This window comes from Equus asinus, chromosome X (genome assembly GCF_041296235.1).
Source record: "Equus asinus isolate D_3611 breed Donkey chromosome X, EquAss-T2T_v2, whole genome shotgun sequence".
Classification (NCBI taxonomy): Eukaryota; Metazoa; Chordata; class Mammalia; order Perissodactyla; family Equidae; genus Equus; species Equus asinus.
In genome coordinates, this window is record NC_091820.1 from 16,029,133 (window position 1) to 16,052,398 (window position 23,266).

Consider the following 23,266-nt stretch of genomic DNA (forward strand, 5'->3'; position numbering starts at 1 on the left):
AACAGGTCTGAGTTAATCAACGAATGCCAGTCACTAAGTTCTAGAATCTCCCCCTTTCTAATCAGGCCACTTCGTCAGACATCAACCTTCTATTGTTAAGTACTTCCTGAGGATTCCCTACTCCTCATTCTTTACAAATATACAGGGTATAATGGGAGGTGGAATCTCTCTTTTGGAACCCCGTCTGTCCAGCCCAGCCACGGCCAGCCTAAGGACACCTCTCTATGAGGTAATGAGAACTTTGGGGATTGTGTCCATGCTCTACTTCTCTGATGTAAGTTTTCCTTCAAAAAATCTTATTGTATATTTACATCATGTGGTCCTAGTGTGTGTGGAACTGAAAAATCTAACACATCATGATTAATACATTACATACACATGTAGATGAGATTTTAGAGGGATAATGTTTTTGACAGAAATTTTAATTTAGACATGATCTAGAGAGCTATCATCTGTAAAAATAAACATCAATCTGATAGAGATAATAAAATCTTATTTAAATCCATTTGTAAATATTTAAATCTTTTTAACAGAGAAATTCCATAAGACTTTTTGATGAAAAATAGTCATTAAACATAAACTTTAGATTAAATCAACTGATACCTCTTTATTGAGTACAAGCTTATTCTTGGCACTGTTTCATAGCTAACAAATGCAGAAAGAACGATAGAACTAGAAAATTACCAATTTTAAAATTTCATGAAATAATAGAGCTAGAGAAAAATGATAATCAATGGATGCTAAAATCATTAGGTCTGAGGTTATCAACTTTGACTGCTCATTGAAATCACTTAGGGATTGTAAAAAAATGCTAATACCCATGTCTCACCCCAAGTGATTCTGATTTAAATGATGATGAGTGTGGCCTTTGCATTACGATTTTTTAAATCTCCACAGGTGATTCTAATGTGTAGCCAAGGCTCAGTGAAAGGCCAATGAACACCAGATATTATATACCTCATGAAGTGATGCGATGGGATGTTCCCAGCACCCCCTGGGAAGTCTTCTCGCCTAAAAATTATTCAAACTAGATCTAATCAGGTCTCTAGATATAACCCCCATTTTATAAGAAATAGCAGTCTGATAGAAATCATAAATAACATTTAAATGCATCTGAGATATGTGAATCATTGTCATACAGAAATTATATAGGGGATAAAGGAATGACTTCAATAGCACCGAGAGGAAGCAATCAACCAAATCCTGAATGTGAGACATCCTACAAGACCAAGAACTCAGTTTCTCCATTAATGGTATGTGAAAATAAATAAATAAAAGGAAGGTGGGGACTGTAATAGAACAAAAGAGCCTGAAGAAATGTAACAGCCAAATCCAATGTGTAGGCCCTGTGGGATCTATTGTCTCTCTATCCTTCTCTCTGGCCTGGGAAGTTGACCTGTGTGGATTGGGACTTTAGGCTCCCTTGCTCTCTGGCTTCTGGTTGGGTTTGGCCAAGGGAAAGCCCCAGTAGCAGATCAGAGGGGCAAAGAAAGGGTGGTCTGGGGACTTATTCCCCTGGCTTCCTCTTTGTGAGGTCACCTGGGCTGGCTAGATCCCACTACAGAAGGACACTGTTCCTCTCAAGCAGGCCTTCTCTACAAACTGTTTCCTTCCAGGTTCAGTAACCTTGACCTTGTCCTCCTTACTCCTTCACATCTAGGGGTGGTAACAGCTGTGCTGTTGCTAGCCAAAGATTACTGCGCTATCCCGGTGATTCCCCTAGGCCCCACAGTGCTTTCGTAAATAAACCCTTCTTCAATCATCTTAATCCGAGAGAGCGCTTTCCTGAGAGGACTGATACAGATCCTCACTGGACCAAATCAACTCTCTTTTGAGACAATGGAGAAATTTTGAATACGAAGTAAACGTTAAAAGCTATTAAGGAATTATTGTTAATTTTATGAGTTGTGATAATGGCATAGTGGTTATTTGAAAAGAATAATCCTTACTAGTTAGAGATATTTACTAAAGAATTTATGGATGAAATGATATGTCTAGGAATTGTTTTCAACATCCTGCATTGGAGAGCTGGATGGTGGGGTAGAAGGTAAGAAAAAAGTAGGGGAGACAGATGGACAAGATTATCAAAATGCTAATAAATGAAGCAGAGTGATGGATATATGAGGGTTCATTATACTATTCTCTCAACTGTGTGCACAATTGAAAATCTCTATAATAGAACATTAGAACAACCGATCTCTCATTTTTTTTCACAGATGAGACCTAGTTTGCAATTTTTGTTAGAGACAGAGGCACACAAAATCTGAATTGACAGCAAATGAAGATTTTAAGGATATATTTAAAATATGGCAATATAAAGATTTTTCCACATTTTATTCTTTCCTGCAGAGAAAAATTGGTGAGAAAGCTACATACACATGCTGGATATAAGATTTTTCTGTTTAGATATTTAGATGGTCACCAAATTAATTCTGTTAATCTACCTCTGAGCATCTGCAAAGGGAGGGAGAGTGTAGAGGGTCTGGGGAGAGTAGACGGGGCCCTGACAGGCCAATTGTCCTGGGCCTGAGTTCCTATTGTCTGCATCTTGTGTGCTATTCAGTCAATCTGCAACCTCAGTGACAAAATCTATTATTGCTTGGAGCTTCCTTTTGGTCTTGTCTTGGATTTTTCTGGTAATAGACACTAGTAATGGAGCAAATTTTATGTATAAAAATTGTCATTATTTATAATCCTTTCAGGGGATTTAGCTTCTCCTGGGGCAGCTCAGGAAGCAAACATAATTTCCTCTGCAACAAATTTTGCCAAAGGAAGCAAGGTACTGGATTGGTTCTGCTTCAGTACAATTTTTCTTCTCAAATACCATAGATAAGAGAATTTGGTAGATATTTGAGAAGAATGAATGAATACAAATTGAAAGACATACATATCCTGCCACTAAAATAATCTTATTTTTATACAAAGCAAGGAGCAGACAACAATAAGGAAAATCCAAGTGCAAAGAATTCTATTGCATGCTCAAAAAGAAAACAAAATAAAAATAAAAGCCAAAGTAATGTCTGTTGGGCTAATAAAGTTGCTTTGTTTTCTTATAATACAAGTTGGCAGGGCTCTACCTATATTAAAGTATTTGCTGGCATAACATTCTCACTCTGCTTCCCTCACCCCCACTTTGCTAAGCTTGTTTTATTGACATTGCTGTTAATTGATAGTTACTGAATATAACCACAAGGCAGACAGATTAGGAAGGAAAAGTTGAAGCTTGTTTATAAAACAGGAAAATGCTGCTTCTTAAATTGTAGTGTTAATATAGGAAGCTCAGCTCACCAAAATAAATGTAGTATTAACACAAGAACCTCAACTCGCCAAGACAAAAGTTGTACTCACAACTACAATGAAAGTTGTAGTAAATGTTGACAATAAGGATCAATAGTAGGGAAAACAAGTTGATTCAGGGGTGTTTTAAAACACCCTCCTAGAATGCATCTGAAAGAAAGCCTCTATCTCCAAATTATTTGTCTATTAAATATCATTTGCAAATGTTGACAACAACATGGGACTGGATAATTTGGACTTGGGCATCTGGTGAAGTTAGTAACATAAAGGTTAAGAACAAGGACTTTGGAGTCAGTCAGCCTAGGTTCAAATCCTGGTTCCATGATTTTATAATTGCATCACTGCTGTCCAGTTACTGGATCTCCCCAAACTGTCGACTCAAATTCCTCATATGAGAAATAGGGATGACTGTAAGGGGTTGTTGGGAAAATTAAACAAAATAAATAACTTAGATGATGTGACTTCAGATCCTCATGAAGGGACATAATCTAGAAAGGAAAGAGGTAGAACAAATTATTTTAAAGAGTTGGTTACTTAGTTTTTCACAGGATAAAACTATTATTTTGTCATCTTGAATAACTTATGGAACAAGCTGGGGAGTAGGTAGGTAGCTGACAAACTAGCAGGACAAGAGAGATCAATCAGAACTAGCAACATGTCAACACTATCAACAGTTCTAGAGGCTGATCCCATCAGAAGATCTGCTCCTCTCTCCAGAAGAAAATGGTCAATAGCACTGATTTTGAAGTTTTTTGGGGATCAAGAATTATGGAATCTCACCGATTCAGTTAGTCATTATTTGGGATCAGCAGCTAATTCGAAATTGTGGTTCAATATAAAAAATGATGGATATTCAGGCTGATTCTGAATCAGGAATGAAGTCAGAGTGACTTTGAATGTCCTGCTGTCATTATTTTATTAAACTCAAAGGAGGGTTAACATTGAGTCAAATTACACTAAAATTTAAGTACAAACCCCAAATGAATCCCAATTCACATTAATTTTCAAGTGCTGCATTCCCTCTGCCTTTCCACATCAGGACCAAGCCATGATTCAGAGGCAGCCCACTGATGAGTCATCCTCTCCTGATATTCGGATGGGTCAGAATGCCCTGCGTGGGTTGATGAGGAGGAGGCAGAGAGTCCAAGGGCTTCCTTTGGTGTGACATGGCAGAGCCCAGGGGTCAGGATCTAAGTCCCAGGACCCAGGAGAAGAGCCGGGCAAACAATGTCCCTGGTTCTCAAAGAACTCAACTTCCAATTGTTCCCTGAATGAGGCTTCCACGTGCCCAAAGGATGCATGAGTCCTTTGACAAACGTGGAGGCTTCATGGACAGAGAAAGATACCTCTTCCAATCCAGAGGAACAGTCTTCTCCCCAAATGGTCCTGGTCCTTGATGTCAGAAAAAGGGAACTGCAGAACAAAGAACCCCCAAGGTACCGTAGCTGAAAGTTCCCACAAAGTGATATATCCCTCTTGGTGCTAGAACACATCCAAATGAGCAAACTAGTATAAAGGTCTTCTGAGAAAGATTCCAGTTGTTGTCTCAGATTCCAGCTCGGCATTCCACCTTTGCTCTTCTTCCCCTTTGATCTCCTTTTTATCACAATCTAGCTCTCCTCCCTCTACCCAGTGGCCCTGTTCTCTGGGATCATATGTCTCTCTGTTTATTCTAGCGGTGAGTGCTTCCAAGTTCTAGTCCCAGCCCACCACCTGACTACACACTAGGCCAACTTCTCTCTCACATCTGTATAACTAGAGGCTGGTGGCCTATGAGAATTTCCCATTCCTCCGTGGGTCACGCACCTAGGTTAAACCAGCCACTTCCATAGAAAATCAGGACAAAAAGTACTTCCTGAACCTCTACTAAATCGGGCAAGAGAGAGTCCATGCCACATTGGATTCAGTATCCAAACAGAGGACAAGATATTACAATACCTGGCTATAGGAAACTGAACCCTGGAAAGAGAAAGTTTTATAGCCTCCAGTTTGAATGGCCTTTGCAGTTGAGGTTCCAGTTTTGAAGTTCCTTGAGGGCTTATACCAATGCCTGGAACTTTCGAGACTACTTCTGTGTTTTCCAGCCTGTGTACCAGCACCCAGCAGAGCACTGAGCCCACCAGAGATAGTTGGTAAATTAGTTTTTGATGTATCATAGAGAAATAATATATCATTGAGATAATAGTTGGATAATAACTTCCCCATTAGAGAAACCAGACCAGTTCTACAGTATACATATTTACAGATACAACCTAGAGAAGCTCAAGTCAGTAACTTGTGGTGTTATGTCAGTCAGCTACTGCTGAATCGAAAGCCACCCCAAACATTGGTGGTTTCAACAATTATTTATTATTGCTCACAAGTCTGCAGCTGCCTGGGGGTTGGCTGATCTAGGCTGGGCTCTGCTTGGGAGACTCAGCTCCATGTGTCTCTCATCCTCAGGCAGGCATGTTCTTCTTATGGAATGGCAGAACCACGAGAGGGCAAGCAGAAACAATCAAGCCTCTTAAGGCTGAGGCTTCTCCTAGCACCCGACACTTCTGCCCATGTTCCGTTGACCAAAGGATATCACAGCTCAAAGACAAGGGGTGGCAATATATACTCTGCCTTTATAAAGGAACTCTAGGGAAACAAGACAAAAAGTATGATACAGGGAGGGGTGAAAAATTAGAGATAATAATGCACTTTATCACAATTATAATTTCTGAGAACATGGGAAATTTGACTATAGAGGAATACTTTGTTGATGTTAAAATAATGAGTTTTGGATGACCAATTGCAGAGCACTCCTTTCCTCTAAATGCTTATTCATTAAGTTCTTACTACTTCCAGGAGGGTCACAATGGTTGAAACTAAAATTTGCTGTGTTCAAGTAAATGTGTCTTGTAAGAAAGCAATGAGGTACCTGGTTTTGTATTGCATTCCCTCCCACCCCACCCCCACCCACTAGGTAATGCGGAAGAAATTAGTTTACTTGTCCAGAGAGATGGGTTTAGATTGAAATCCCAAACCCTGTACAAGTTACAACTGGTAAAGTAACTATAGTGGCTTTCCTACAGACTTCAAAATTTGTTTAGTCAGAGACCCATGATAACCAAAACCTTCGAAATGTTTTTATTGACCTTTATCTTGTTTAATTAAGTCAATTTCCCTCATGGTCAAATTAACAATACAAGTTTATGTTTCTTAAATCTACAATTCTATTGAATCTACAATTCTGATCTACAAGAATCTTTACTCAAGCATGTAACAAAACAAAGAAAGCTTCTCCACAGAGAGTTTTCATGGTTTGTATTTTCAATTTCATGATAAGATGCAATGTGAAACAAACTCTAATTAAATGCACCTTCTGAAACATCTTGTTTTGGCTTTGGCTATCTTGCTTCCAGTGACAATTAGAATTTTTATGTATACCAAAGGAAAATATTTCTCCCAGTGCTCAAATTTGAAAGCTCTGTGCTCTGTATGAAACAAGCAAAAGATGGCCTATAGTGATTAATTAGGGGCTAGGATATTTAGAAATACTACAAAACAAAATGCCAGGGCAATTTTTCGGTAAGAAGCAAGTTTATAAACCTCTTCCCTCATTTGTACACATAACAAAAAGAGTACTTTAGCTCTGGCAGTACCCATGTTCTTCCCCTGAGAAGGATGCTTTCTGCAGCAGCACAGAAATTTCAGGTAATAGTAAAAGAACATCAAAGTCATCCTTTAACAGAAAAACAAGCCAAAAGACCTACCCACTCAGCTCTTCCCAGAGCTCTTTACTTCAGGAAGATACACACGACTGCAATAAGAAATTGATGTACTAAAGATCCTACTTATGTTACATTACAGCCAAACCCAGGGAGACAGCTAATGGTACTCTAAAAATGGTCATTTTGTCAGAGCTTTGGTGTCGATTACCGATTACACACAGGAAACAGTGACATCAAAAACCCAGTGACAGCACAAACAGCACCTGGCCAGGGCCTATGCGTGAGCACGGATGTTTGGGACACAGTTACGTTTGGTTCATTTGATTAAACCTCCTGGTATCATCAGCTAGCAGGAAGAATTAGAACTAGTTAGCTCTTTAATTTTTTTTTCAGTTCAATATCTAAAAATCTATTCCCATGAGTGTAGCCATGAGGGATGAGGCAAACAGTGATTAAAATTCATGAGAGGTTTATACAACCTGGTAGAGATAGGGAAAAATGCTGGTCTTACAGCCTGGTGGAGATATGGAAAGAATGCTGGTCTGAGAGCATAGCTAGTAACAATAGCTAGCATTTGATTAATGCTTATGATGGCGCCTGGAACTGTGCTGAGTGCTCCGTGTGCCTTCATCTATTTTGTCCTTCTAACCTATAACGTAACCTATAACTTAGATGCTGCCGTCACCCTCATCTTACAGATATGGCCAAGAGAGATGTTAAGAAACCAGTTCACTATCACAGCTGATAAATAGCAATACCAGCATCTACCTCCAGAGAGCAAGCCCTTCCTCATTACACCCTAATGTCAAAATGTGCTGGACTTGAGTCCTGATATTTTACTAGCTAGAAGTGTGTCCTTGAACAAATCATTTCTCTTCTGTATGCCTTTGTGTTTTCATATGGAAATGAAGTAGTTGGGCTTCATTGCTGGTTTGCAACCTTGGCTTCAAATTAGGATCTCTTGAAATGTTTTTATAAGGCAATTTGTTGAATACTCACTGGATGCCAAGTGCTTTATATACAGCATCTCATTTGATTCTCTCAACCTTAGTCTGAGATATTGTTAAGGAAATGAGAATACCGGATCTCATGAAGGAAAAACTGAGGTTTGAGAAGTTTGGTAAGTTGCCTAGATTATAAAGCTCATAGTTGGCAGCTGGATCTGGACTCAGGCACTTCTGACCACCAATCCTGGGCTTTGGGTCCTGAATTACTCTCATCCTTTATTGATTTGGGACTATTCTCCCTGTTTCTAGGCTCATCTATCCACCCCATTGTTTCCTAAATGCTCTTTCTAAAATGTACATCTTACTTCTCCCTTGAAATCTGACAGTATGCCTCCAGAGCTTCCTGGATGTTTCGAACTCCTTCCTGCAGTGCACAAGGCACCTCAGGATCTGGTTAGTTCTCTAGTCTCATGACACTAGAGAACTAACCAGATCCTGAGGCACCTCATTTCCTGCCAGTGCTCCTACCCCCTACTTAGTTCAGGCAAAATGTGTCGTTAGGGTTCCCCACATCTGCGTCTTCACATGTGTTGCTGTTTCTTCCCAGAATGTCTTGCCACCTCTGCCTCCTGTACTCTGGTCCCAGCCCTAGATCACAGTAAGCACCTCCCGACTGTGCCCTCTGCTTCTATCCGACAGACTCTTCCCAGCACACAGGCCACAGTGATCCTTTCAAACATAAGGCTTACTCCTCAGCTCAAAACCCTGCAATGCCTCTCATCTCCCTCACAAAGTCCGGGTGCTAACAAGGGCCTTTAAGGCTAGACATCCGCGCTTCTCAAACTTTCATGTGCATATGAATTACCTGAGGATCTTGTTAAAGTGCAGACTACGACCCAATAGGTCCGGGGCGGGGCCTGAGGTTCTGCATTTCTAACCACCCTGCAGGTGAAGCTGATGCTGCTGGTCCTGGACCCTCTCTAAGTAGTAAGGCTCTCCTTGACCTGGCTTCCCATTACCTCCCTGATCTCCGTCCTAGTCTCCTCCTTGCTTTCTCCACTCCAGCCCTACTGGCTGACCTGCTGTTCAAGCAACACAACAGAAATGTTCTCTTGCCTTAGGGCCTGTGGAATAGCTATTACTTTTGCCTGGAATGTTCTTGCCCCACATATCCTCTTGGCTAACTCTTGCTTTCTTCACATCTTTGCTCAGATCTCACCTTTTCAGTGAGTTCCACTCTGACCACCTGATTTAGTATCACAACATGCCCTCTGCTGCTCCCAACCCTGGGTCCTGCACTCCTGAAACCCTTTATCTTGCTCTTCTGTTCTTTGTTTTGTTTTTGCATAGCTCTTATGACCTTTTAACATACTTTATACATTTATGTATTGTATTCATTATTTTGTTATCTAGCTTCTCCCCAGTTCCACAAAGTCAGTTCTTTGTGGGTTGTGTTCCCTGATGTTCTCCAAGAGTCTAGAACAGCTGCCAACAAACACTATTTGAATTTTGAATTTGAATGTGGTGGGCGAGCGAGAAGGAGAAATTAAGATAATGTGGCGTGACAGCGCGTTCTCCGCTGAGTATGTTTTCCTTAAGTGCATTTGGCTTGGTGCTTGGCATACTGATGTGAGATGTTGCTTGGCACATTCCAAAGGCTTTTCTTGGTCAAGATGCAGCAAAGCACGTTGTGCTTGAAACATTTCACGTTTCCCTTTTGTTACTTCCAGATGACTCGAAATGAAATGTTATCTTCTTCTAATAAACTTGCCATTATCTCCAGAGACAAATTTCAGGAAAGAAATGAAAAATAGTATTTGCAATTACTGTCTTCCACCTTACCCATGACTCAGACAGGTAAGTGCTTCTTCTGTAGTTCATTGTCTTCAAATTTAGTAAGGCAGTAAGGTGTGTCTTTTATGATGGCACAAGTTGATTCCCTTTTAATTCTACCAGTCACTTTATCCTCCTCTCTTCATTTTTCTCAATCCTCCTACATTACTAAGCATTAACCAGGTATTGCTTGACTGACATTACAGTCAGCATTTTTATATAACTAAGAAGATTACATCATGGAATAATGACACAAGCTAACTTCTCCACTGATTTAGCTCTTGCACAGAGATCAATAAATTGCCTTGATCTTTTATTGGATTTTCTACTTGCCCATCCTCAAAAAAATAATCTCTTAAATATTAGGTTGAAGCATATGAAATTGCCAATATTCAACCATTTTGACTTACAAAAATAGCGATTTCATATGGTTCAACTTAAATATAATTAGGAAAGTTTCTATCTCCCTTCAGAGAACAATCAACTCCTTAAAAAAGAAGCATTGTGGGTTGCAAAACAAAAAGATTTCTGGAAAATAGGTCACTTAGCCCTGGTGAAGAGATCACTCTTGTTCTCGCCCCTATGCATAGTTTCCATCCTGACCATCATGGGCCCTCTGAGCAAGCTCCGGGCTGAGAATGAAGTCTAGCTGACAACAATGGATAATAAGGCCATGGGGGTCAACTGATAAGCATTCATACGGGATAGAAATATTCTCAGTCTCTTAGCCCACACAGAGAAGTTCATCCATATATACTTTTCCTAAACTTTGTCACCAATCTTCCGATTTCATTTCCTTTAGGTCATGTTTACCTAATCAGATCTTTAGCCACTGCCAAGGAATTCGTGTATCGTTGCTGACCTCAGGCCATCATCCTTTCCAGACAAAGTAGACAGAGAGATATGCTGCTTGAAATTCTATTCTGAGAAGATTTCTCTTCTTCACCATCCTTTTGGGCCATACTTGAGTGAGGCTATGTTCTGGTTATCTACCAATGTGTAACAAACCACCCCAAACAGTGGTGTAAAACAACTATTTTATTCTGCTTATGGATTCTCTGGGTCAGAAATTCAGATGCAGCACAGCAGAGATGACACTATAATGCCTGGGGTGTCAGCTGGAATACTCAAAGGATGGGGCTGACTTCACTGTTGGGGTCTGGAATCATTTGAGGGCATCTTCACTTATGTGTCTAGTGGTTACTGCTGACTATTGATGGGACCTCATCCAGGCTATCAGTTGGGACATCCCACATGGCCTCTCCATGTGGTCTCTCTGAGTAAGCCAGTCTGGGTTTCCTCACAGTGTGAACAACTCAAGAGAACTAGGTGGTAGCTAAGTCACCTTTTATAACCTAGCCTCAGAGGTCACACAGCATCACTTCGGCTGCAGTAACAAGCCTGCCCATGTTCAAGAGAAAGGAACAGATTTCCCATTTGTCAATGGGAGGAGCATCAAAGGCACATCATAAAAGGTGTAAGTGGGATGGGCAATATTGTTGCAGCTCATAAATGCTAGCTGTTATTATTATGCAGTCCTAGACCATTTTGTTGAATGCAAATTGTGGAAATAGTTATTCCCAATGATTGATTTTTCACTTATTGAACATTTTCAAGCATTATGGGATGATTTTTGCAAACTTTTATGTGCCTTTAAGCATTTTTTGTTCATTCTTCAGAATGAGAGTGATTTCTACTCTATTTATTTTTGAAATTTCTAATTCTTTGAGGGCTGTGTGTAGAGGTATCAGCTGTCAGCTCAAAAAGTTGCCTTCCACCAAAGAAAATTGAGGTTTATTTTTCATTGAACTCAAACAACAACTAGCTACATTGAATACTGATGGCAAAAGCCCATGAAAATCCTATGAGGATCAATGTTATAGATACAGTTTTTCTATCTTTCTTAAAATCCAGGAAGAGATTTCTGTCTCCTGTCCAGCTGCAAGGCAAACATCAGATCGATCTGCCTTCAGGCCAGCAGTGCAAGAAACCCTAAGCTTGTCCTTGCATTCACATTGTGGTTGCACATGCTTTGTATTAGAGCTTCAATCCTGACAGCAAACACTGTATGAACGCTGGCCACAGAATGTCAAATACGGCCAAGAAAGCTTTACATATAAAATAAATGTCTATGCAAAGACAGTAAATCATGTTAAGTAAATTATGTGAAAAGGGATAATTGAAAATTAAAAAGATGAAAAGGCAAATGAAAAGGTAGACAAAATTACTTTTAGAGGTGTGTTTAAAATTTGTGCAATTATCCTAGGTTGCACAGAAATTATAAAAACATGAACTGGGTATTGTAAATATTAATTCTTACACTAATTTGCTTTTAGACAATTCATTTAGAGCTAGAGGCAAATGTAACAATTCATTAAAGCATTTGCAAACCAGCATAGTTGGAATAAGTGGATGAGAATGAATTATAAATAAAAAACGAAAAAAGTAGTGTGTGTGTGAAGACAAATTTCTCCAGAGGAAATGGACAAATATGCTTTAAAACACTTAAAGGACCATAAGCCCACCCCACACTGTAATTGCTGTAAGAGAAGACACTGTATCTGTCTTGTTCAACACTGTATCTCTATTCTATAAATATTTAAGTATTAATGGCCTACCAAATTATCAACATTTGAACAGATTCAGGTTAAAATATGAATGAAAAGAGAAACAAAGTCCATGGAACTTGTAGTTGTGCCAGGCTGAGAATGAGGCTAAGCAGTTTATAACACTTTCTGTAAAAAAAAAAAAAAAAGGCTTTATGTTATCTCCTTAAATTAATTCCCCAAGGTAAACAAGGCTTAGTTATCTCTAAATTCCTTTCAAATGTGATGGTAAAATGGATCCCAGCACTGAAAATTTAATAAGGCCTCAGAGGAAAAAGCAGATTTCAAATTCCCTAGCAAGGGGTAAACTCAGTTCCAGGTGAATTACCTCCCTTGCCTTCTTTGCATGGCGTCCACCCAGACAAAAGAACGCAACATGTAGCCCTCCATCAGGGAAAGGGACAGACTCACCCCAGATAAAGTGGGAAAGGTGTCAATTAAAATTTACCCACAGATGGGCCCGCCAGGTGGCGCAGCGGTTAAGTGCGCACGTTTTGCTTCCCAGCGGCCAGCGGATCATGGGTTCGGATCCCGGGTGCGGACATGGCACTGTTTGGCAAAAGCCATGCTGTGGTAGGCGTCCCATGTATAAAGTAGAGGAAGATGGGCATGGATGTTAGCTCAGGGCCAGTCTTCCTCAGGAAAAAGAGGAGGATTGGCAGTAGTTAGCTCAGAGCTAATCTTCCTCAAAAACAAAAAGAAAAACAAAACAAAACCCCCAAAATAAAATTTACCCACAGAATTTCCGAGCAGACAGATATGCACAAAGCTACTGACGTTCAGCATTAGCAAGATGAAATAAAATGGCAGGGGAACCATGCAGCTATATTACAGCTAAATAAATGGGTAGATAGATAGATAAATCAATAATAGAAGGAAGGTAGTTAGAAACAAAGGAACACAGTAATAAATGAATGAACGGATGAATAAAAGGTAGAAGACTCCTTAAATCTGAAAGAATAAGAAGGGTATTCCTTATGTGTACTGTAAGTTATAAAAGACTTTGTAAGAATATAAATTCAATAAAACAAGTAGTAGACAAGATGATAAAACCACAGAGTGCAAAGGAAAGGGAGATTGCAGAGGTTAAGAAATTTGCTTACCATTACCCTTGTAAAAAATTCATTCAGGACAGCAAGGAGAAGAATATTTAGGATTGAAAATAGGCCCGGAAAAATATTTGAGATAGTCTCAATATATGCAGAGGCGAAAAGATGAATAGGAGAGAAGATAATAGATATGGAAGACAGACAAGGTAATCCAACATACTAGATAATTGTGTTCTTGAAATGCAGAAAGACTGAGTTAGAACACAGGAAAATTTCCTTGAAATGAAGGCAAAAGGAAGTATTAAGATCAAAAGAATATGCTTTCTATCAGGGAAAGAAAAGATACAGAATAACTGACATCTAATATTGAACTCCAAGTTTAAAGAAAAGATTTCAGGTATGCAGGTAATTAAAAATTTAAAAAAAGCAAGCCATCTACGAGGTGGGGAGACGGGAGAGTAATCAGAATTTCCTTCAACTTTTCTAGAGCTTCATTAGGGTTGCCCAAGGCAGCAAATAAAAATACAGGCTGCCCAGTTAAATTTTAAAACTTAGATGCAACATTTAGAACAGATTTATACTAAAAAAATATTGTTCATCTGAAATTCAAATTTAACTGGGCATCCTGTATTTTATCTGGCAGTCCTAAGCTACATTTAATGTCAGAAAGCAATGGAACAACGTCTGCAAAGTTCTGTGGGAAGGAAAATGGGACCCTACTGTTATATCTAGCTAACTGATACTCAATTAAAAAGGCAACGGGCAGACATGAGAGAATCAAGGAATATAATCTCTCAATGAGGAAATCCTGTTAACCATGTGGATGGTTAAAATAAAGAGCTCAGGAATGGAGAAGCCATAGTAAAAAGGATGCTGAATCTGGAAAGTTCTAGGGCAATTTGATTTAGAAGCTCACACATTACCATCAGCTTTCAAAGTCTCTTCTTCTCTTGGTCGACCTTCCACATCATTCTCAGCACACTCTTTTCACATAGTGGCTTCCAGCAGCTCTAGACTGACATTCTACCAGCCTGGCAACCTCTGTGGAAAGAGGGTACTTTTTCTTAAAAGCATTTCAGAAAAATTTCTGGCCTGATTCTCATTTGCTTTTACTGTCTGGGCTATGCAATGAGCCCATTCCTGGATCAATTATCATCACCATGGAAATAGGCTGCTCCTCTTATTGGCCAGGTTGTATCACCTGGAGCCAGGGGTGGGGTCAGCCTCATATAAATCACTGAGAGTGGAGGAGGAATGGTTCCCCCAAAGAAATTTAGGGGGCTGTGACTAAAAGAAGGGGGATGGATTCTGAGCAGACCAGAAGAGCAATTATTTTGTACACTATACTGTTATCTCCCCAACTAAAGTATAAACTTCTTGAGAACAAGAGCTCTGTATTACACTTCTTTTTATCTCACACAATGACCATCTCTGTTCCTTATTATACTGTAGGTGCTCAAAATGTTTATTAATTTCCCTTGGCATAACTTTATTTGTGAAATGAGGAGGTTGGAATACTTGAACTCCAAGGTTCTTACAGCTTTAGTAAAGTTCTATGAAAAATTCCATGAGACCATATTCTATGGGGTCCCACATTAAGCACTCTTTGTATATTCCATGGTAAAACCTTTGAACATTTATTTGTAGGTATAGCGCATGATAGACGTTTTCAATTTCAGAAATGTCAAGTTTTTCAGTCATTAGATGAGTGTATTCTCCTATGTCGTCTTCAAGTCAATGATTCACAATATGACGGAATAGTTTTCCGAATCATGCATAGAGCTTTTTCTAACATTCACAGCTTTTTGAAATATGTTTACTTCTCATCACTTCTAAGCCTCTAAAGAAGAAATGAGAGTCTTTTCTTCATCTAGTCTCCTCCCACTTATGCCTACTTCAAAATTCACTGTCTTGATTACTTACCATCTCCCATTTTGCTTAGCCAGAAACTCTACCACCTTCCCTCCTCGGCTCCTCTCCATCCAATTGTCCACCAAGTCCTATTAATTCTACTCCCTAAATATATTTTAGGTCTCTCCCCTACTCTAAATGCTTGCTCCCGTCCTCGCTGCCACAGCTTAATTCCTATAGTTACTTACTATATAGTCCTTCTATTGTACTTATATGAATATGCAGTGGTAAGAGAACAGGCTTGAGCCAGTCAGCCTGGTTCAAAGCCTGGCTCCCGCACTTAACACTGTGTGACTCTGGGGGAGTTATGTAACTTCTCTGAATCTCAGCTCTCTTTTCCGGAAAGTGAGGCTAAAAATAGTACCTCATAGGGTTATTGAGAACATTAGGTGAGTTCAAACATGTAAAGCACTTGGACTGATGTCTGGCACGTTGTGGGCATTACATAAATATTAACTATTATTGTTGGTTTTGCTTACAGCAATGTAAGTGGCTGACTCCTCCATTATTCTGGGATACTGGGAACTTACTAAAGGCAGGGTCATATCATTATTAGCAGCATTTTAAAAACAGTAGCATTAGTATTTTAATCACTAGATCTCTGTACAGGGTAGGGGCAGTTAAATATCTAATTCAATGAATTTCACTTGTCAGAATAAAACAGTTCTATACAATAACCACTAGATGGAAGCAAAACCGTTTATAAAATCAGTTCTTACCAGAAGCTGCTGCAGTGTACAAAGATCTACCCCTTTTGTCTCCTTTATTTGTACAACCTCGCCGTCGTCAACAACAAAATAACATCATCACCATCATCAATAACGACAGCTGCAACAGACGTGGCTCATGCAGAGCTCCAGAACTTTGCCTATTGAACACTAGTCAGAATTGAGGTTTTGGAAAGTCTTTGCTGCAGAATTCAGAAATTATTAGTCAAAAAATGCTGAAAATATCGTCATTGAACCAAAAGCCAGCTGCCACTCACTCACATTTACCTAACGAGAATCTCTGAAGGCTGGTCACGGGAAAGATACAGCGCCCCAGCTCTGTGCTGACTGCCACGTAATTACCAATTGTCCCTGTGAATGCTGCACCTCCCTTTGTTATTAACAAAGAATTGTCGTGTTCCTATATTGTTTGGGGTAGGGGGTATTACACGTGTTCAATAACTTAATTACTGGGTTTGCTTTCCTCTTTGAGACTTTCCATGTCTCATCTTCAAATGTGTATTTGTTGTCTTTCATTTGCAGTGAAGGGATTCATTTCTTTCTCCCTTGCTTATTTCCAGGGGTCCTCAGCCTTTTCTTTCTCCACATGATTCTCATGCATGATGTGCTCACATCAGTGACACCTCCCATTACATCATTGTCATTGTTATTATTACATTATTGTCAGCAAAGACGCTCAGTGAGGCGGGGACTGTGCATAGTTGGAATACCCCTAACCTCAGATTCTGACATGCTCCCAGGAGCCGCTAACATTCTCTAAATGAGCCCTCTCTACTCTCTTACGGACGATTAGCAGCAATGAATTGATACTCTCTCTTAGAGTGGGACTTGCTCTCTCTCATGTCCTTACATATTCCTAGACTCTTTCACTTTTCTATTTTTCTTTTTCCCTCTTTTCTTTTTTCCCCTTCCCCATCTCCCATTCTCTCCTCCCTCTTTCCTCTCCCTCTTAAAATTCTAATTATCTCCTTTCTACAATACAATGCTATCTTAACGTATAACAACAAGAGCACATCCATATAACATAAATTTGATCTCAAAAGCGAGAGGGATTTTATGCATACTAAATATGTGCGTGATATCTTGGTAGAAAAATATTTCCACTTAAAAGCAATGCTCAATCATTGCTGTCATCTGCCCCAAATTGAATGAGCATCCACTGAATGCATAGCAGAGACAAAGTAGAACGACCTACTTAGGATCAACTCAAATCACGTGGAGGAAAAATGACTTCATTCCAGTCTCTTTTTTTTCTTTATCACAATCTCTTTCCAAGCGGAGAGAGGTTTTCCTTTCCTGCTCATTTCTCAAATCAAATCTCCATCTATGATTTAGACTTTAAATGTAGCCCGGAACCTTAGCAGCTATGATTCTGGTTATCTCAGCAGAATTCAATTTCTCGCGATGCCCTCTTTTCTTCCCACAGAGCAGCCAACTGAGAAAGCTCAGGCAAGGAGCAGGAAGGACGGATTTGGGTTACCCTCCTGTAATCACAGCTGCTCTGTTTGCTCCAGTCACTAAACACGTGCTGACCAGGTAATGAAACAATGAGCTAAAGTACACCATTATCCCTAATAAAGAGTTGAAGGAATTTCAAAGAAGGAAACATGTTTCTGTATTCCCCTGGGGCAACATGAATTCTGCTAAGTATTTCGATGTTAGAATAAACAAAATCTAGAGAGTGATTCTATTCTATGCCCGTGTGCTCGCTGCCTGGCACAAAATGTATGCACATATAGATGTCTGGTTTTGCTTCTCACGAGGGGCTAGTGGAGATTCTCCACGCACGTGGGTGAAGCTGTGGCAGTGTGATCTTCCTTTCCGTTCTCATTACTGGCCTCGCTGCTGCCTTATGTAATGTGGTCTGTTCGCTGATGGGCTTCTGCTTGATTGGCTCAAGAGTGGGAACTGCCAAACCTGTGCGCAGTCCCCGTGAGGGCTAGACTCAGGCAGCTGATTCGATTTGGTATTTCTCCTGCACCAAGAGGTTAAACTGAGCATCGCTAAGGAAATCAACGTGGGTGCTTGTGCATGGCGTGGTGAGGAATGATTTGGATGAATAATGGAGGCAGTTTAGGTGGTCTGAATTAGGAGTGGGTGGGTGGAGAGAGTGAGAAAGGAGAAGCAGGGAGGGGAATCGTGAGGGAAAATTCTTTCACTACTAGCAGCTAACCATAGATCATTGGAATTCCTTCCTTTATCAAATGTAAGCAGGAACCGGGGAATGGAATATTGCTGAGTGGAATGCCTAATAAAGGAGTTGGCTTTCTCTCACTGCCCTTTCCATCCAAATACTGAAGTAAAGATGTGCGGCAGATTGCAGGCTACAAGGAGGCAAAAAGTAGAGAGACAAGACTCATCAATGCAGCATTTGCCCCTGAAGGCAGAGCTTATTGTATTGTATTTTTAAAAATCTCATTTGTTTTTAGTCAAAACACTTTAAAAAAGTATCTCTATTTGCACTGGAATTTTTTTCGTCCATCTTGCCAAATTGAAGTGACCTCACACTGCTTTTGACGATTTTGGTAAGAATTTAACATAAATAGCCCAGATCTTTACACCGCCACCCCTTCAGAGTTGCTTCATTTTCACTTCGCTATAACTATGCCCAGCAACAAGGTATTTGGAGAGCTCCCCAAGGACCAGAAGTGTTTTGAATTTCTCTTGTGCAGATCTCCGTGGGAACTAAATCTCAGTGGGTCCTCCATAACTGCTAACTTATGACCATAAAGTTGAACATTAATGAGTTCTCTGTAGATCTTCTCCCCCCAAAGCCCTCCCCCATAAAAAATTCTTTTTGGTATGGTAATTTTGTTGACTTCTCCCGAGAGCCGATCCTTACCGACATTCATCATCAGAGGGCGCACTTTCACAGAAAATACACCAGGTTCCTCCGGCTGATCGCTTCCTCGCCCGTTTGCACGATGGAAGAAACAGGTTTTATTCGGAGGTATTTTCAGTTCAAATTCAAGTTCTAAAACTTTGGTTATTATTAGCCTGTTCTCTTACTTGGGTGGAAGGGAAGAGAGAAAAACAGGTCTGTCTGCAACCATTGTGCTCCACCCCAATTCAGGGATGGCCTCAGAAACTAAGTTTTCAAAGATAGTCAAAATGAGCCTGATCGCGTATAGATCTGAGAGCATAGTCTCCGGCCTCCCTAAAATGACAAGTCGCTTCACGTTACCGAAAAAACCAGAAAAGATTCACACCCACCCTCGCCTCCCCCAGGGCTTGTCCTTTTGCAAGTGATTTGCAATCCCAGACAAGTATTATGTAATGATGAAGCAGGGCCTGGAGCTTTGGCTTGTTATTTCTTTCAGAGAAAAGACATTAAAAAACTGTTATTATAGCACTATGCTAAATGCCTGTGAGAAAACATTTCTGAGAATTGTTAGAAACGCGGGGCAGTGGAACTGATCAAAATTTGCATCAGTGCTAAAAATTGTGACCATCTGCAATTGCCCAAGGGGGCAGTTTGAATGAAAAGACACGATCTGGTGGGGTGAATGGAAGAGCTGCAGACCTGAAGTTGGGGAAAGCCAGGATCTAACCCTAGCTGACTGCTAACCTGAGTGTCCTTAAGTTAGTTACTTAACCTTTCTGGCCTTAGTTCTGCAAGCTTGGGATTAGATGATCTCAGAATTTCTTCCCTTCTAACAGGTTATCCTTTTCCTAAGAACAAATGTAGATGACATTATTAATTTGACTTCCCATGGAGGATACAGCAGTACCCCTTGATAGATCAACCGTTTTGCAGGATACTATAATATTTCAAACTTTCTGAAGTACTCTATAGTTAATATTTGTGAAAATAGCCCATTGTTTAGCAATAATTTCTCTAGTTTTTTTTATGGCAGTGGGCCCTGGGGCATTTCATGCCAGGTAAGACTAGAAAGGCACGTGCTGTGGTGGGAAAAACACCCGGCTTCTGTGTGGAGCCTGGATATCTGCTTCTTGTTTGCCATGTGACTTTGGACGAGTAACTTAACCATCTGGGCTTTTGATTTGATTTTTGTTTTTTGGGCAAAGTGATGGAAGGAGGAAACATGATGGAAGGAGAGCTTGAGGAAAATGGTGAAAGGAGACGTGGCAAAAACTTGGGAATCACAGGAAAGAGACTAAGACTAATTTTAATCTCCCCGACCTGTCCTGGCCAGTCTAGAGCCCTCTCTCCCAGACCTGGCTATTATCAGTCTAACTCTGAGCCACTTTCCCTTCCATTTGTGTGACTAGTGTCTAAAGCCTATAAAACTTGGGGCAGATAGGAATGGGTGCTGTAGAAGGACCAACGGACATGCCCATGGGCTTTTGATTTTTAAACTGCAAGAATCTATTAGTGTTCTAGTAAGAAGTAATGAGCCAACCAGAAAGCCAGCCACATACTGAGACATCAGACTATGGGAACTCTTTAGTATTATTCATGCTTATCATTACTACTAAAATGTCCAACCTATAAAATTGTTTGGAGAGTTATTTAACTTCAAAGAACTATGCAATATTTAGCTCTCTTGGTTATGTTTACTAACTTAGGAACTTCAGAATTGCAAAATCTTGAATGAAGAAATTTAAGGAAGGTTTTTCAGAGGTAGGATCCTGTCTTGGAAAATAGCCTCATCTTGGTCTCCAAAAGTTGGAATTTGGGGACTGTTAGACTATCTAATTTTTGCAGCCTAAGAAGACAATGTGAAAAATCTTTTATTGTGGGGAGGGTAGAGATTTCCACAGTGTAAGGTGGTGCTGGCCACTAGAAAGTGCTGGTATGCAGTGGAGGGAGGGTGGGTGGGAGTCCCACCATTTCTGGTGGTAGCAGCCCCACAGTCCTTCCTGTGTCTCCTTGAAAGCTTGTGTTGCCCAGCTAGAGACAGAAAAGAAAGAATTACTGAAAAAATGGGGAAAGCCAGTGCTAAGAAATCTGTTGATTAAGCTGAGTCCAGATGATGGTATGTGAAGCAGTGTAATTGAATGTGTGTGCCCAAGGGATGGGGATTTCTCTCTTTCCTTTTTCAGTTCCTGGGACCATATGCATGTGTAGCAGACTCTCTTGGTGGCCTGCCACATCCCTTGCTGCAGGCTGCTTTCTGTTGAACAACTCTCTGAGGTCTTTCTGACCAGGGAGCACACTCAGAGGAACCCACAAGTACCCCCAACAGCAACTGCCAATCAACGATGGACATGGGAGTTGGTAGAGAAATATCTCGGTTTCCTTGCCTACTGGTTGGATTAACTCTGAGGCATGCTCTAGGCCCTCTCCCAGAGTTCCTCAGAGGATGCACACCCTTTATCTGCTTCCTTCCCTTCCCTGGACCACTTCTTCCCTCCCCTCGTGGTGTATATAGAGCACCAGCACTCTAATCCTTGTTTCTGGGTCTGCTTCTGGGAGAACCTGACCTAAGATACCAGGTATAGGCTTCTATTTCAAAATTTTATGTGATTTTCTGCATACAGAACTTGAGTTATAGTGCCATGAAGATCTAGGTCTGAAAGTGGGTACTGCCACTTATCAGCTTTGCCCCCTTGGGTCAACTTTAACCCCTCCAGGTTTTGATTTGCTTGTCTGAAAAATGAAGAGCGTAATAATATCTAGTCATCAAGTTGATGTGACGATTGACTGATTCTGAATGTGAAGTGCCTGGCACAGTGTCTGACTCATAGTAAGTCTTAGCTTTCAAATGAATATTGGTAATCACTGACTATTATTGTACTTATTTCCCCTCCTAATGTACATAAGAGAGGTCTTATATTGGCTGCCAAAGATGTCTTTTGGGGCCACTATGGAAATCAGAGGAGAAAAATGGTGGTTTGTAGCCTTTTTATTCCTGTGGCAGAACATAATTTCCTCAGGAGCATTAAGCTTCTCTTTAAAAAAATGCTATATGAGCAGGAAGAAATGAAGACACAAAAAAGAAATGGCACTGAAAGTGATCTGTCCCAGTTGAGCTCTGAACATGATAGGTGTTCAAGTGGGAGCTGGAACAGTGAACAAAGCCAGCATATGAAGTGTTATTTTTAGAAGCTGGAGAAATGCTGGGGAAGAAGTAAGAGGGGAAATATGCAGCATTTATGTAACACATTTCCAAGTCGCTCTGAAAGGAAGTTTTATATTTAATGGAGTTGTTAACAATTGGGATTGAAAGCCTAAAATAGAAGTGAGAACAGTTAGCCAACTTGGGAGTATTTTGTTGGGACTGCTGTAGAATATTAGGTTTGGAGAACTTGTATGCAGGGATAGGTAATATACATGGAAATTAACATAGCATTCTTATTAAATTCATGTTTGATTTTGAGACTCTTACTAATGATTTTTCTCCATCCTGATTGAACCATATTTCTCCCTACATGACAACACCAGCCTTCCTTACCCATTAGCTTATCTCTTCTTTGTCTTCCCTTTAATAAAATAGTATTTTCAACTTTAGTGCTTTTGCTCATTGTTGCTTCCATCCTCAAGCATGCCTTTCTGCTTACTTTTCTTCCACAGAAGTTCTATTTTTCTTCAAATTTCTTCTCCTACCTGAAACCCCAGAGACTATTTACTTTGAATTATGGGGCTAGAAAGAGAAATTGGGTCCAGGTCATGAAGGGCTTTGGATGCTGTTGTCTTCAGCCTACAGAAATTGAAGCCGCTAGAAGTCTTTCAGGAGGATAGTCACATTACTCACTGTGTGTCCTAGGAAGATAATAATAACTGTGGCAGCAGTGTGATTGACAGCTTCAGAGAGGGAGAGACTGGCACAAGATGAGAAGGCTACTGTGATGGCCTAGGTGCAAGGAGGTCAGGACATAAACTGGCAAAGAGTAGATAGAGAAGAGATGACTTCGAGAGACCTCTCAAATACTTATTTGAAAGAACCTACTGACCAATTGGATGTGGGGAAGGGTAAGAAGAGAGGGTAGGAGTCACTATGGGAGACTTGAAGTTTCCATAGATTTGTGGAGGGCAGTGATAGAGGGCAAGGAATACGGGTAGAAAAGGTAAGAATTTTATTTGGGTGTGTGCTGCTTAGCCATTCATTTGCAGCTATTCCAGTGTACCACCAGAGATGTGGGCATGGACTCTCAGACAAGGATAGTGGCAGTAATGTAGATTTCATAGTCTTCTCCCAAAATTTGGTAATGAAATTATTGGGAAAGAGAGTGAGTAAGAAAAGAAGAAGTCTTTGGCAAAAGCAATAGGAAAATCAAATGTTTAAAAGGCCG

At 40.3% G+C, this 23,266-nt stretch overlaps 1 long non-coding RNA gene across 7 annotated transcripts in view; it reads left to right on the forward strand.

Moving 5' to 3' along the window:
* Positions 1 to 23,266, forward strand: part of LOC123282656 (uncharacterized) — a 137,511-nt gene that overhangs the window by 78,507 nt on the left and 35,738 nt on the right. For 6 of the 7 annotated variants that reach the window (XR_011499712.1, XR_011499708.1, XR_011499710.1 and 3 more), the window contains one exon: positions 17,496 to 17,605. This is a non-coding gene — a long non-coding RNA (uncharacterized lncRNA). Of the gene's footprint in view, positions 1 to 9,672; positions 9,800 to 17,495; positions 17,606 to 23,266 lie in introns of all 7 variants that reach the window. The other variant, XR_011499709.1, reaches the window with a different exon arrangement.